We start from the raw sequence: 14,238 nt of genomic DNA, 5'->3' as shown, positions 1-14,238 counted from the left end.
CTGATTTTGTAGCATAGGGGAGGACTGCGAACCTCGTACGTGCTATGAATTAGGTTGCAACATAGGGAAGGACTGTGAACCTTGTACGTGTTGTGGATGTACTATGGTATAGGGAAGGACCGCGATCCTTGTACGTACCATAAATGGTGAACATAGGTAAGGACTGCGAACCTTGTACGTGTTCACGACCTTGAGTACAGGTATAGACGGTGAACTATGAACGTACTCTCGGTAGACTGAGGTTAGTGATTGTAGATATGTATGTATGTATGGTAGCAAGTATGTATGTAGAACAGAAGGGTAACTAGTGAAGTATGGATATATATCTACAGATATGTATGTATGTGTATGTATTGTATGGCGTTCGATTAACTAGAACTCACTCAGCGTAGCTGACTTTTAGTATGCACGCAGGTGAGCTGATTATAGAGTTAGCATGAGGATGACACACGGCATGGATTGAACGGCTGGCATCTGAAGAAAGAAGTAAAGATGTTTTAAATATAAAGTTTTGTGTTATGGTATCAAAGAAAAGATTTAATGTTTTGTAACAAATGATTGATGTTTTATATTCCGCGAAAAGTTTTAATAAACTCTGATTTGAAGAACTGTGTTTATGAGTAAATCCGACGCTAAAGTAGGGTCACCGGGTTCGGGGCCTTACACAATGAAAGCCAATCCCAATGGGAAAACCCAAAACTTGGAACATTTGGGACGGTAGCCGTTAGGATATCAGACGGACTGAGATTATTTTTTAAACTTTTTGTAGGTTCAGGATGTGTATAAGATTTACTATATGTTAGATTACTCGATTTGATTCCGGATAACATAACGTTGTTTACCTGATCATATATTCGAGTAACCCGGCCTAAAATATACCTTAAAAATTATTTTTTATTTGTTGGTGGACTTTTTATTTTTTGTATTTTATTTAGAATTTAAAGTATGTATGAATTTGGTGCATTACTTACTCGTCAAAAGTTGTTATAACAATAATTTGTTGTAATTAATTAGTTATACAGATCATGTTCTTTTTAGAACCACTATGAGTCATGAGGAATTTGAGAGTCACATAAAAAAAACATGTAAAAACATTAAAAAAAAATCATAAGTATTATACGTACGTTAGATTTATTAGAAATTTAAAGTTGTTTTTACACAAGTCGACCATTGAAACATGTGTAACGAGCATTTATAGTTTGTCATAGGTGCGTAACGTAAATGCATGTAATATATGTAACATGCGATAACAGTAATTTTTGTTGATTAAAAAAACTTTTCTTAGCGTTTTTTTTCTTGACGAAAATACTCATAAAAGTGTATAGAAGCTCTTCTAAATTATTCTTAAAAATAAACACATATGTATTTTTTTGAGTAATTCCAAAGTTATTACGACTCATAGGAGTTCTCAAAATATTCTAACATTTGGCAACATTTTGTGGTAATTATTTTCTGTAATTGATTAATAATTACTTACCCGAAGTAATTGACTAGTTAAAAATTGTCAAAACCCTATAGATACCCGACTAGTTCACGGTTGGTTATAGACGAAATCCGCTGACATGCCTAACGTCCGATGGGGCGAAAAATACCGATTGGTTTGGAATGAGCTTTATTAACCATGAACGGGTTTGGGAATGTCTAAATTTGTCCCAAACCCGACCCATTGTTATCCTTAAATTGGATGGAGTGAAGGGCATCCGTCTGGTCTCTCTTATGCTCGTTTCTTTGGTTTTTAAATCTAGTTGACATTAAAAAAAAACAAGTCGACATACGAATCAAACTAAATACTTCTAGTTTGAAAGAATACTTCCTTTCCACCAAGACAGTTCTCATTTTGTAATGGGGTTCACATCATAAAATATATAGGTACTGTTCACTGGTTTAATATATGTTCTCTCCTAAAATTTCGAAGGGGGGGGGGTGAACGTTTGTAGGTTCGCCCATGCTCATCGCTATCTAGATCTTAGTTCACATCATAAAATATATAGGTACTGTTCACTGGTTTAATATATGTTCTCTCCTAAAATTTCGAAAGGGGGGGGGGGGGTGAACGTTTGTAGGTTCGCCCATGCTCATTGCTATCTAGATCTTAGTTTCACATACCTAATAGGTAATAGATCATACAAAACGGTTTCGATCATAACATATTACACCCACATAGTCGGGCTATAACATCATTTATAACATCCATCAACGAGTTAACTCTACTAATTCACTTGTAGATGTCACATGTCTCTCATAATCTTGTTAACTTTTTCAGTTTCATTGAAATATTACATTTTCAACACATGTGATATAAAGCGTATCAAACTTACTACAAAACGCAAACATCATAATCTTTTTTTTTTCAAATCCCAAAAATCATAAATTGTACAAATTTGGCAAGACAACCTCTTTTCAAATTTTGTAAATGAAGAGTGATTTACCTAACTGTTTACGTGATAACCAATCATACCTAATTTTGGTGGTGTATTAACTTTTAAGTTTGTTCAAATATGGTTGTGTCCATTATTCAACTTCAAATCGATTAAACCCAAAAGCAAAGTTGTTTAAAGCCATAATGAATTACATATTCAATTTTCGAAGCCGAATAAAGTTTCGATACATTATAAAAATCTAAATTCGATTCAACCGAATAAATCACATTAACAAATAATTGTTATTTGAGTTTTCTTAATTTAGCTTAATAATTTATGATTTAAGTTTAAACTTATTATATAAGGTTCAATAACAAGTAATGGTAAAAAGAAGCTTTACATGGTTTATTTGATCGAAACTGAACTGACTTCACATCCTGGTTTTAGTTCGGTACTTTTAAACTATCTGATTCGATTCAGTTTTAAATTTCAACCAAATAAAAACACCCTAACAATAACCATTAAAATAACATAATATTTACATTGAATTTATTTTCTTGATTCATAAAAACTTTAAAGACTAACTAAAGGTAACAACTTTAAACACTTGCTAATTAATTATATCCCTAATACAAAAAAGGTGGTTCATTATACATGATCACTATGCCATGAAAGAACCCACTTTCAAAGCATCCCATTCAACCTGCCATCTCCACCATCAACCACCGTCATCTCCACCAACAACAACTCCGGCACCACCTCCATCACCTTCGACAACACGAAAATCCTCCCTTTCACCAACCCAACAACACCATCCTCTTTCATCTTCTTCAACCCAAACCCTAACTTCTCCCCTACTTCCACCACCGTTTTCTTGATCTCCTCCGCCTTTCCTGTCGATGTAAAGCGCCGTTCTTTCTTCGTCCCCTTCTCTTCGAAAATACCCGACAAGTTTAACCCGGATGACATCGATATTATATCAAACGCATTCATCGAATTTTTCATTTCGCAATTTACCTGAAACATACGATTTAATTACTTAATTCTCATTGAAGAGTAGTGTTTACATCGACATGAAAGTAAACGGGGAACAAGTTGTGCCGCTAGTTAGGCCTGTAAACAACGTGTTCATTCATTTAGCTTTAAACGAACACGAATACGAACACTTAATAGGACAAATATTTGTATTCATACTAGTTCGTTTAAAAAATAAAGATGTTCGTTCATTTAAAATCTAAACAAACGATTCACTAACACGTTAACACGGACAAGCATAAATGACCATAATTGAACAAAAATAAACATATATGAATATACATAAATTTAACAATTCACAAACAAATATAAATAAAAAATAGATGAACACAAACTAACGTACAGAAACATAAATAAATGAACGAAATATATGATGCTTGTTCATTTAAGTAAATAAACATAAATATATTATTCAGGTTCGTTTATTAAGTAAAGGAACATAAACTAACTTTTCACAAACGGTTCACTAACAGTTTAATTCGTTTGTAGGCGTACCTCTAGCCTTTTTATTTTAAATAGTAAAGCCGTTCATAAATTTTACCTCGTATTTAAATTTATCCATGTGTAAGTCCACCATCGGGTCAGGTTTCAACGATTTCTTAAACCATGCAAGATCCATCAACTTTTCAATGCTCATCCGGGTTTTCGGGTTCGGGTCAAGTAGTTTTCTAATTATAACCCGGGGTTGTTTTGTAATCCATTCAGGAAAGTTAACTTCACGGCTGTAAATTTTCCGGTACATGTTGGGTAAGTTACTGTCGTCAAACGGTAAGTATCCAGAAAGGAGGTTAAATAATATAACCCCACACGACCATGCATCCGCCTTTGCACCTTCGTACCCTTTCCCCCTGACAATCTCCGGCGCAGTGAACGCCGGTGTTCCACACGCGGTGTGGAGGAGGCCGTTAGTTCTCGACTCGGGTAACGCGGAGAGCCCAAAGTCAGAGATCTTCTGGTTACCGTCTTTGTCAAGAATATGTTTTGAGGCTTTAGATCGCGATGCATAACACCGTTTTCATGGCAAAAGTTGAGAGCCGACACGAGTTGTTGGAAGTAGAAACGCGCGGTGGGTTCTTTCATCCGTCCGCGGCGGATAAGTTGGGTGAACAGTTCGCCGCCAGCGGCTAGTTCCATTACTAGGTAAATTTTTGTTTTTGTGGCCATGACTTCGTGGAGTTTAAGAATGTTTTTGTGGTTGAGTCTGCGCATGGCGTTGACTTCACGGATGAGACGTGGTTCCAGTGTGGGATCCGCGGTTGAGGGTTTGTCGATGACTTTGACGGCCACGGATGAGTTGTCGATGAGAGACCGGCCGTGGTAGACTTTGGCGAAGCTGCCACGGCCCAAGAGGTGTGTGAGTTGGTATTTGTTGAGGATGATGGTTCCGCCGTCGCTGGCGGTTCGGTTGAAGGTTGTGGTGGTTGAAGGCCGCGGGGGAGACATGTCAACCGGCCGGAGAATAATATAAAGTATATAGAGAAATAGAGAATTAAAGTAGGTTTAAGTTAGTGGTAGGGGAAGTTTTTAATGATGTTTTTATAGTGTGATCATTACACACTAAGCAAGTTGGTGCTACAATATAATCTCAGATATTTTTGGTGGTGAGGAATTACTTTTCTGCCCTCTACATGTTTTTCTTGATTTATGATTTGCTGGTTGATATAAATGGTGAAAAAATTTTAAAATAAGAAGATAAAGGATAAAATGGATTAAGTAAATAATAAATGGCGGATATCCATCAAAATATTAAAATATGGTGTTTTTTATTAAAACAAATTAATATTAAATTTTGTACATTTTTAAATAATGACATTTAGAATACTAATAAATAGACAAAACGTATTTTAAAAACGTTATTTGTTAGTTACACTTCTTTTATTTCTTAAATAAGGTTATTTATAAAAGGTTATTAAGTAAATAATAAAAAGAAAAAAGTAAATAATAATATCTTAAAGGGACTGGTGATGTTGTCAAATCAGTCAAAATCACTATTCACATCCGTCATTTGAAATGACGGATGTCAGGATGACATCTTCCATTTTAAATGGCGGATGTCTATCAAAATTCACTTTTACACATAGGGGTAGCCTACTTTGAAATCTGTGGCCACAGTCAAACTGACGGATCCCCAATGTTGACATCTGTCATTTCAAATTGTGGAATACGAATAAAATATTCGTGATCCATCATTTCGAATGGTGGAACACGAATAAAATATTCGTGATCCGTCATTTGAAATGGCGGATTTCCTGGTTGTCGTCCACCTCACCAGACAAGATTTGACAGGCCCTACACTTTTGTTGACATCCGGCATTTGAAATTGCGAATCTCCTATTTTTCTAATACATATTTTCTCTATGATCTATTTTATCCTTCATCTTCTTCCTAGTTTAAAATTTTTTTCATAAATGGTAGAAGTATAGAGGTAGTTTGTACATATGTATGTACATGTTTATATATATTGATCTTAATGTGATAATGGTGAGAACACAATCAAATCATGCCTTACACTTTTGATACAAGTTTCTTGGATTCGTGAAAACTCTCACATGAGTTACACATTCAATATATCATATATACATGTCATTTATGCATGTATACATATAAAGTCTCACATGATCCTAACTATTGATTCACGTAATCTAATCTTAAATATATAATGGGTTAATACATGAGTTAAGATGCAACATTTAGAGCACCAACAACGGTGGGTGCTTTACTCGCATGTGGAGTGAAAGAGAGAGATAGAGAAGTCGAGTAATTCTGACACTCAGTTTCAGATTAAAGAATTTTTGTCAACTTCTGACAAAAACTAGACCATTAAAACGTGTCAAAAGTAACAAAAATAAAACTATTAAAACTGTTAAAAGAGATCAAATAATGGTCATTAATTTAGATGTGTATACATCCTATTCTTAGGACACATTAAGTCATACTAGTTCATAAACCAACATAAAACACACTTTAAATAAACTATAACCCAAAACAAAAAAATAAGCCTAGTCGAATATAAAGAGCAATTCAATTAAAACAATAACGCATAATAAAACTGTTAAAGGGTGTGTAATCTAAGTTTAGAAAAAGTACAAGTGTGCATATTAAACTTGTGTGTTGGAAGTTCCAAAATAAAAGGAGTAAATAATGCAATAATTTTTAAGGATCGGGACCTATTAAAATAAAGGAAAACTAAGATTGGCGACATTTGTTGGGCATAATCAGAAACGAAGGCTGCATAGGCCTGATAAGAATTAGAAGTGCCACGCGCACAGCTCCCCAAGCACCTCTCATCTTGCCTTAGATCCTCCCCTGCTAACACTTTAGGCAAATTAATAATTGTGACGTTCTATTGGATCCTAGATCATAACGAATGTATCATCTCAAATGTCATTATTGGTTGTATGAGAGAAAAACCTCACAATAAGCATATGTTTGCGTGAGAACAATTCATGATAAATGACCTATTGTGAAGTTTCCTCATGGACAATAAAAACAGACATGTCTCTTTATAGACCAAATAGAGAATACTAGTTGGTAACTATCGTATACAAATTTTAGTTTGCGTCTGTGTGTGTTATCAGCGGGACACACTTGAGAGTTGAAACCCTAATTTCAAAAATGAGCATGGTTAGCCCATGTGCTTTAAGGACGGGATTAGTTTACGTCCTTCCCTCTAACGGCAATTATCCTTGACGTTAAAGATAAAGGCATTTATGTAATCTTACACCCAAACCTTGTTTATCTCCCCCCCCCCCCCCCCTCTCTGTCTCTCTAAAATAATTTAAAAAAAAATTATTCTACCATCGATGGTGTCTTTGTAGGATATTGGTTTCGATATGGCAAGGTAGTCGAAGTCGCGCCATGGATGGCGTTTGGTGACAAAATTTTCTGTGTAACTTTGCTTGGGCGAAGAGTGATGATGGAGATGTAGGTGGCGGAGGCGGAGACTTCGGTGTAAGTGGAATTTGTGATCTTGGACATAGTTGATGGTGAGTAACAAATGAATCAAGGAGATAGATTGAGATATGAAACCCTAGATTTTGGGACATGGCTTTGTATGGAAGGAAAAGTGTGACACACTGTTCACTCCTAACTTTAATTAAATATTTCTTTTAATTTATTCTTAGAAAAGGCATAATTAATGTCATTTTAGTTGTTTATTTAACGTAAAACCCGACACAGTTATAGGTAGGTACGCAAGTCGCAAACTGATCCGTCCATAGGCCACAAGAGCTCACCATGCTCTTTTTTAAAACATGGTCACAAGTATATACTATGTCACAGCCCCAACCCCTATATCCTGGGAGGGGAGCCGTGAACATTGATTGGTAGTATCGGTGTTTATTAAATTATTTTGCAGCAAAAAGTTTCATCAGAACCGTAGTTAGGAAAAACGATCAGAGTTATAAAAACACCATGATTATTATTATGATAAACCAGGAATTTAATCCCTTTTTAATACAATCATAGTTTTATAGGGTTAAACTCTAATTTACAAAACACGTTTCTTTATTCTGGTGACAAGCCACTTATTTAAGCTGGAAGCCCGCAGGCATCATTCCGTTGTCTCTAACAAGTCACCTGAAACATGTTTAAAATATTTGATCAGCAAGAAATACTGGTGAGTACATTCATTTGTAAATGACACATTATACAGTTACAGCATTAAGATGTTTTTAAACCTGCCTGCTTACAAATTACCGAAAGGTACTTGTTACTCGATTGTATCTATGACTGTGGTCATGTTACTTATTGGCTAACACTTGTCAAATAAGTAACGTGTAATAGCCAGTAGGCAAACCTTTTATACAAAATCCCATAATACCAATAGTAACCATTCCGTAAGTCTACAGAGACTTAATCACTGTAATGTATTTAAAATACTTTTAAAAATATATTTGGAATAATTAGACCATCTGCCATGAGTTTTATAGGTTTTGAAATCATGACAGTGTCGGAAAAACAGTTGTCTCACGCAAATGTAAGGGGTACAAAAACTCGAATGTCTCATCTTGTAAGTTTACAATTAAATAACGTCTCTTGGTATTAAGCACCTAGGATAAACACAATGTAGTATACCTAGATTAGTATAAAACCAATAATCATAACGATAATCACGAGAGTAGAAACTTTACACGATGGCACAATGTCTTACCTTAACAGGCAGAGCTTTTGGATTCGTGTATATAAGCTTTTTTCGATCGGATAGGATATCGTTACGACACTCGGGTATTATACTATAATCTTAATATATATGTGTGTGAAAATTTAGAGAGAAAAGAAATTTTTGTTCGAATTTTGAATGTCCCATTCACTTCCTCCTCGTCGCGGTACGCGACGGCCATCGACAAAGGGCGTTGCGTATCGCGAAGAATCTTATAGCTTCGCTGAGTTAGCTTAGGATGCTACGTGGCATGCAATGTGTCATCCGCGTAACTTCCACGTCGCGGTACGCGATGGGTAGTCTAAACCCGTCACATATCGCGATAGAAGGATTTTTAAAAAAAAAATCTTAATTCCCAACAAAAATACTAAGGCGGCCCTTAATGTGAGCGTGCGAAGTACAAAGTGCGCCATCAAAGCGTCATATTGCGCCCATCGCCCGAGCCCGTGCGCGTGCGCGTTCGGGTGCTTCGCATCCTTCGCTAGAACCACTGGGTGTGATATGTCTTATAAGAACATTAATATAGAAATTTTCTTTCTTATAAAGAGCTCACTAGTTTTATAATCTAATGATGTGGGACAAGATACTTACACTCTTATTTATATTAAGGTGGTACTTTCTTCATTTCTTTCCTCCACCAATATGGGATGGAATTTCTTTTACTTATCTCTTTATTCTATTTTTGTGGTTTATTATATCCTATAACCAAATGGACGCAAACTATAAGTTACTCACATAGCAAGAATGTGTTTTACTAATATAATGCTACATTTGTTTCATAAAAATATTTATTGTTGCTAGTCCCACGTCAGGGTAAAAAAGGAGACTGTTTTTATTACTACGAGAAGTTGAAAAAAAGGCTATGAAATTTATTCCGTTTTTAGCCCCAAATAAATGTTAAGTCTTATGTTAATACAAAGGGATTACTTCATAGAATAGTAACTAACTTTAAAAGTTGTTCCAATTAGGTCACTGATAAAAACTTTTGTTCCAATCAGATAATTGAACTTTCATTTTTATTCCAATGCTAGATATTTTACTTGAATAGCAGGTAATACAGATTTTTTTTTCAATGTTTTTACTTTGCATAATAACTTTTAAAGGTTGCGAAAATTAGTAAAATGCGAAATATAATTTTAAAATTCCCAAAATTTGCAAAAAAAGTTCGGAAAATTGAGGTTCGGGTTAGAACGGGTCAAAACGAGTTTCGGGTCAGTTTTTTTTAACCAACGAATCAGCGCGTTTTCAACATGTTACAGCTCGTTTTAACAGCAAAAGGTCGTTTAAGTGATTTTTTTCAGTTCGTTTCAGCACTTAACAACTCGTTTAAGCAATTTTTCAGTTCGTTTAAGCACCTAACAGCTCGTTTAAGCGATTTTTAAGTTCGTTTCAGCACCTAACAGCTCGTTTAAGCGATTTTTCAGTTCGTTTCAGCACCTAACAACTCGTTTAGCGAGCTGAAAACGAGCTGTTAGGTGCTGAAACGAACTGAAAATCGCTTAAACGAGCTGTTAGGTGCTGAAACGAACTGAAAAATCGCTTAAACGAGCTGTTAGATGCTGAAACGAACTGAAAAATCGCTTAAACGAGCTGTTAGGTGCTGACCCGTTCTAACCCGAAACTCAATTTTCCGAACTTTTTTTCCAAATTTTCGAAATTTTAAAAATTATATTTCGCATTTTTATTAATTTTCGCAGCATTTAAAAGTTATTATGCAAAGTAAAAACATTGAAAAATAAAAAAAAAAAAACTTGTGTTACCTGCTATTCAGGTAAAATATCTAAGATTAGAACAAAAACGAAAATTCAATGACCTGATTGGAACAAAAGTATTTATCAGTGACTTGATTGGAACAACTTTTAATGTTGGTTACTATTCTATGGAGTGATCCCTTAATACAAATAAAACATTGGGATTTCTCTCATCTTTGTGTTTTCTTGGAACAATAATAAAAAAAACAAAACAATATGTAGTTATATATTGGAATTTCTCTCATCTTTGTGCTTTCTAACTCACGGTTTGATGTATTCTCAAATCGTTTTGTTGCATCAAATATTCTAGTGGTCGACTCTTTTCTTATTAGCTTAATAACTTCATTTAATTACTATTATATCTTCTACTTTAAATGTCTAATAATTCATTAACAACTTGCTTTTATGTCATATGGGCATTTTCTTTTACCATGAATAAACATTTAAGAACTCTCCATTGTTAGCATCGATTATGTTCCAAACACGTGATGACAAAATAAAAAAAATTTATCAAGATTTTTAAATCATATTAACCTTTTATATAATATAATTCACGTTTATTGTAATGTGATTTGTATATAAATCGTAATGAGCCTTCCACTAACGAAAAGTTGAAGACATTCAATATTTCAATGTAAGTCGTCTCATGAATGTGGGCTCTTAGCATCTTAGGACATTTTGAGTGTACTAGTCTCAATAAATCTCTCACGGAGGTGGGGGCAAAGGCGCACAACCCGATTTACCAAACTACTCAAATAAAACCAACTAAGGCTAAGGGTAATGGGACTTGGTTGAGTCCCAAGTGAGCCAAGCAAAATCTGACACGTAGGTGTTGATGTGGCACATGATCAAGCCCCTCAACCAAGCCCCAGAGGGTATAGTGGTCCAGGTGATCAGGGGCTTGATTGATTTTTTTTATTTATTATTTTTTTTGTTATATACATAAATATAAATTAAAATATTTCATTAAAACATAAATAAAAATGAAAATAAAAAGAAAAATAAAAAAATACATATAAATAGCGCTTTTATTTTTGTGTTGCAAATTCCTTCCGAATACGTTCTTTTTCTTCCTCCGTTAACGCTTGGTCGTATGGCGGTAGGTGGCTAAAGTCTTTAGCTAGAAAAGCCAAACTTTTGAAACGGTTTCTTTTGTGTCGAGCTTCACCAATCGATTGGAGGCCACTTGTGACAACCGGTAATTTCCCAATCCTATAAACTAAGTAATCAACCTAATAATTAGGTGATTGTGAATATTATGCGCGCTAAATTAGAATCAGCGCGGGCATGTGTTATGTGCGCCCTGCGCGAGCGCGCTATATTAGAATCAGCGCGGGCATGTGTTATGTGCGCCCTGCGCGAGCGCGCTATGTTAGAGTCAGCGCGGGCACGTTATGTGCGCCCTGCGCGAGCGCGCGATGTAAGAACCAGCGTGGGCATATGTTATATGCGCCATGCGCGAATGTTTTGGCTTTATGTTTTCATGTAACTTAACTTTATGTTGTCTAATGGGTTGACCGTCCCGCATGATGCTAAGGCGGGTGCATCCCAAATCGTTTATGCGCGTGCGGAAGGGGAACTAACCTCCCCGCATGGCGGGAACATTGAGAGTTAGTTTGTCTGAAGCTCCAAGATGGAATTGACTTCAACATAACTGATCACTATGTTGAAATACCAAGACCACCAGGAGAATCTACAAATGAAACTCAATGTCCCTGACTGCGAGAAGGTTACGTACCTACCCGCAGCAAAGAAATGTCCTTCACGCAGAAAGCTATGCGCACAAAGCTATACGCGCAGAACACTTAGCCTAATCTCCAGATATAAGGGGATTATTCCCGCCCAAAAAGGAAACAGTTGCGTGTTTCAGAGATTTCTACTTTTTAACTGTACACTAACAAAAGCACCTGAAAAAGCACACTGTAACATGAAAAGTCAACTGTCAGCCACCCTACTCTCACCAACCACAGACCTGCATGTCCTGTCCAAATCAAATCAGAATCTTTTATCCACTCCTCCACTTTTAAATAAATAATAATAATTTCCATACTTTATCATCATTACACCTAGATATGAAAAGATTACAATCCCCTAAAGCAAGGGATTGTGTTCCCTAAATCTTGCCTATAAATATGTAACCCAAATTATCACCCAAACACACTTCAAACTTCTCTCTTAAGAACTGCAAACTTGCACTAATCATCTCCCAAGCATCCGTTGTTTTCATTTCCGATCCTGTTACTAGGTAAGCCGAGATTATAACCTTGAGATCTACTTTCCAACCCTTATATTCTCCTATTTCTTGGTCTTAATATATATACTTCTTGTTATTTAATCGTATTCTAGACCTTCAATTCCGAGGCCAACACCAAGAAAACCCGAATCTCGATTAATCCCTTAACAAGAACCACAGGTGAGTCTCACAGCCCCTATTTTCACTGTTTTCACTATTTTTAAACTGTTTTCGGGGCGAGGGACACGTACCTAAATTATGTTTTATCATGATACTCTTACAAGCAATGCAAGCAATTATGTGTTTAAATAATGTTTCATTATGGTATATTTACGAGCAATGCAAACGGTTATCTATGGTTTTCGATGAGAGTGCGATACGAGTAAGTGATCACTTTACCATTGGAACTCTAAGGATAGGGACTGCTGGTTTGATCAACCCACTCGTAGGGGTCGCACCTCTTTGCATGGACGAGTGCCTAGTATGGTCATGGGGCAGTACTATGGGATTGAGCCCGCTCGTAGGGGTCGCACCTCTTTGCATGGACGAGCGCCTTGTTTTCCGGCACAACGTCCGCGCGTAACCCGCGGGACGGTATTTTTCGCTCGTAGTGGCAGCGCCACTTACACAGACGAGCACGGTTCCCAGAAATGTCCGCGCGTAACCCGCGGGACGGTATTATTCGCTCGTAGTGGCAGCGCCACTTACACAGACGAGCACGGTTCCCAGAAATGTTCGCGCGTAGCCCGCGGAACGATTTTATCAGAATATGTTATCAGAACTATGTTTTACTAAGCACGTGTTTTAATGATGCTATCAGAATTATGTTTCAGAATGATTTTTATCAAGACTGTGATGCAATACGAATTATCAAGTTACTAAAACTTGTGAACTCACTCAGTTTATGCTGATTCAAATGTTTTACGTGTCTTTCAGGAGATAACTAGGTAGCGCATGGAGTCACACTTAGAGCACCTCACGCTGAACATCTAAAACTAGCTTTTTGGAAGATTTTAGTTCTATCCCTTCGATGCGCGCGGTTGTTCCCGCCGCGCAAGGGGATATGGCGTGGAAATCTTCAACAGTTTTCATACTTGGATGTTTTTATGTAATTTTTAAACAATGTAATGTATTTGTATTAAACATTTCATGCGCAATGAAAATCTTACTTTGAATGTTTGCAATGGCCCGTGCTTAATTATCAATCCCCACTCGCGCGCGCCCGGCTGTTTCCGCCGTTCAGGGCCGGGTGTGACAGATTGGTATCAGAGCACTGGTTATAGCGAACTAGGAAAAGAAGTTTTAACCTAGACTATAACCGTCGGGGAATCACATGAAGTATTTTTCAAAGAAAATATTTTCAAAAGAAGCCACACACACACTTAGGAACACGGGTCACACAATGTCTAGTGAACATTAAGGAAAAACACTATGTGCTCATGGTACATGCGCTAAGTTTGTTATATTTTCTCTTTTAAGAACGAGAATGCCTCCAACCAGAGCCAAGGGAATTACCATGACACCCGAGGAACTCGCAAAAATAATCGCGCAGGCGATCGCGACACATGAGGCCAGCAAGGCCGAATCTAGTCAGGGTCGTCAGAACGAGACCCCAGAACCCGAATCAGGAGCTTTGGACAAAGGATGCTCCTATAAGACATTTATGGCCTGTAGGCCTTGGCCATTCAAGGGTACAGA

General features: G+C 36.6%; 1 pseudogene across 1 annotated transcript; it reads right to left on the bottom strand.

Annotated features, from left to right (window-relative positions):
• Positions 1 to 3,021: 3,021 nt before the first annotated feature.
• On the bottom strand, positions 3,022 to 5,020 carry LOC143554554 (CBL-interacting serine/threonine-protein kinase 4 pseudogene; annotated as a pseudogene). Its single transcript, XR_013139041.1, has 2 exons — positions 3,937 to 5,020; positions 3,022 to 3,377 (listed from the first exon to the last, which is right to left on the bottom strand). The product of XR_013139041.1 is annotated as a CBL-interacting serine/threonine-protein kinase 4 pseudogene (transcript).
• Positions 5,021 to 14,238: the final 9,218 nt, after the last annotated feature.

The sequence above is a fragment of the Bidens hawaiensis genome, unplaced genomic scaffold (assembly GCF_021521415.1).
Source record: "Bidens hawaiensis isolate Kalapana, Puna unplaced genomic scaffold, B.hawaiensis_p1.1 tig00017759_1, whole genome shotgun sequence".
Classification (NCBI taxonomy): Eukaryota; Viridiplantae; Streptophyta; class Magnoliopsida; order Asterales; family Asteraceae; genus Bidens; species Bidens hawaiensis.
This window is presented reverse-complemented; position numbering and strand designations above follow the sequence as displayed.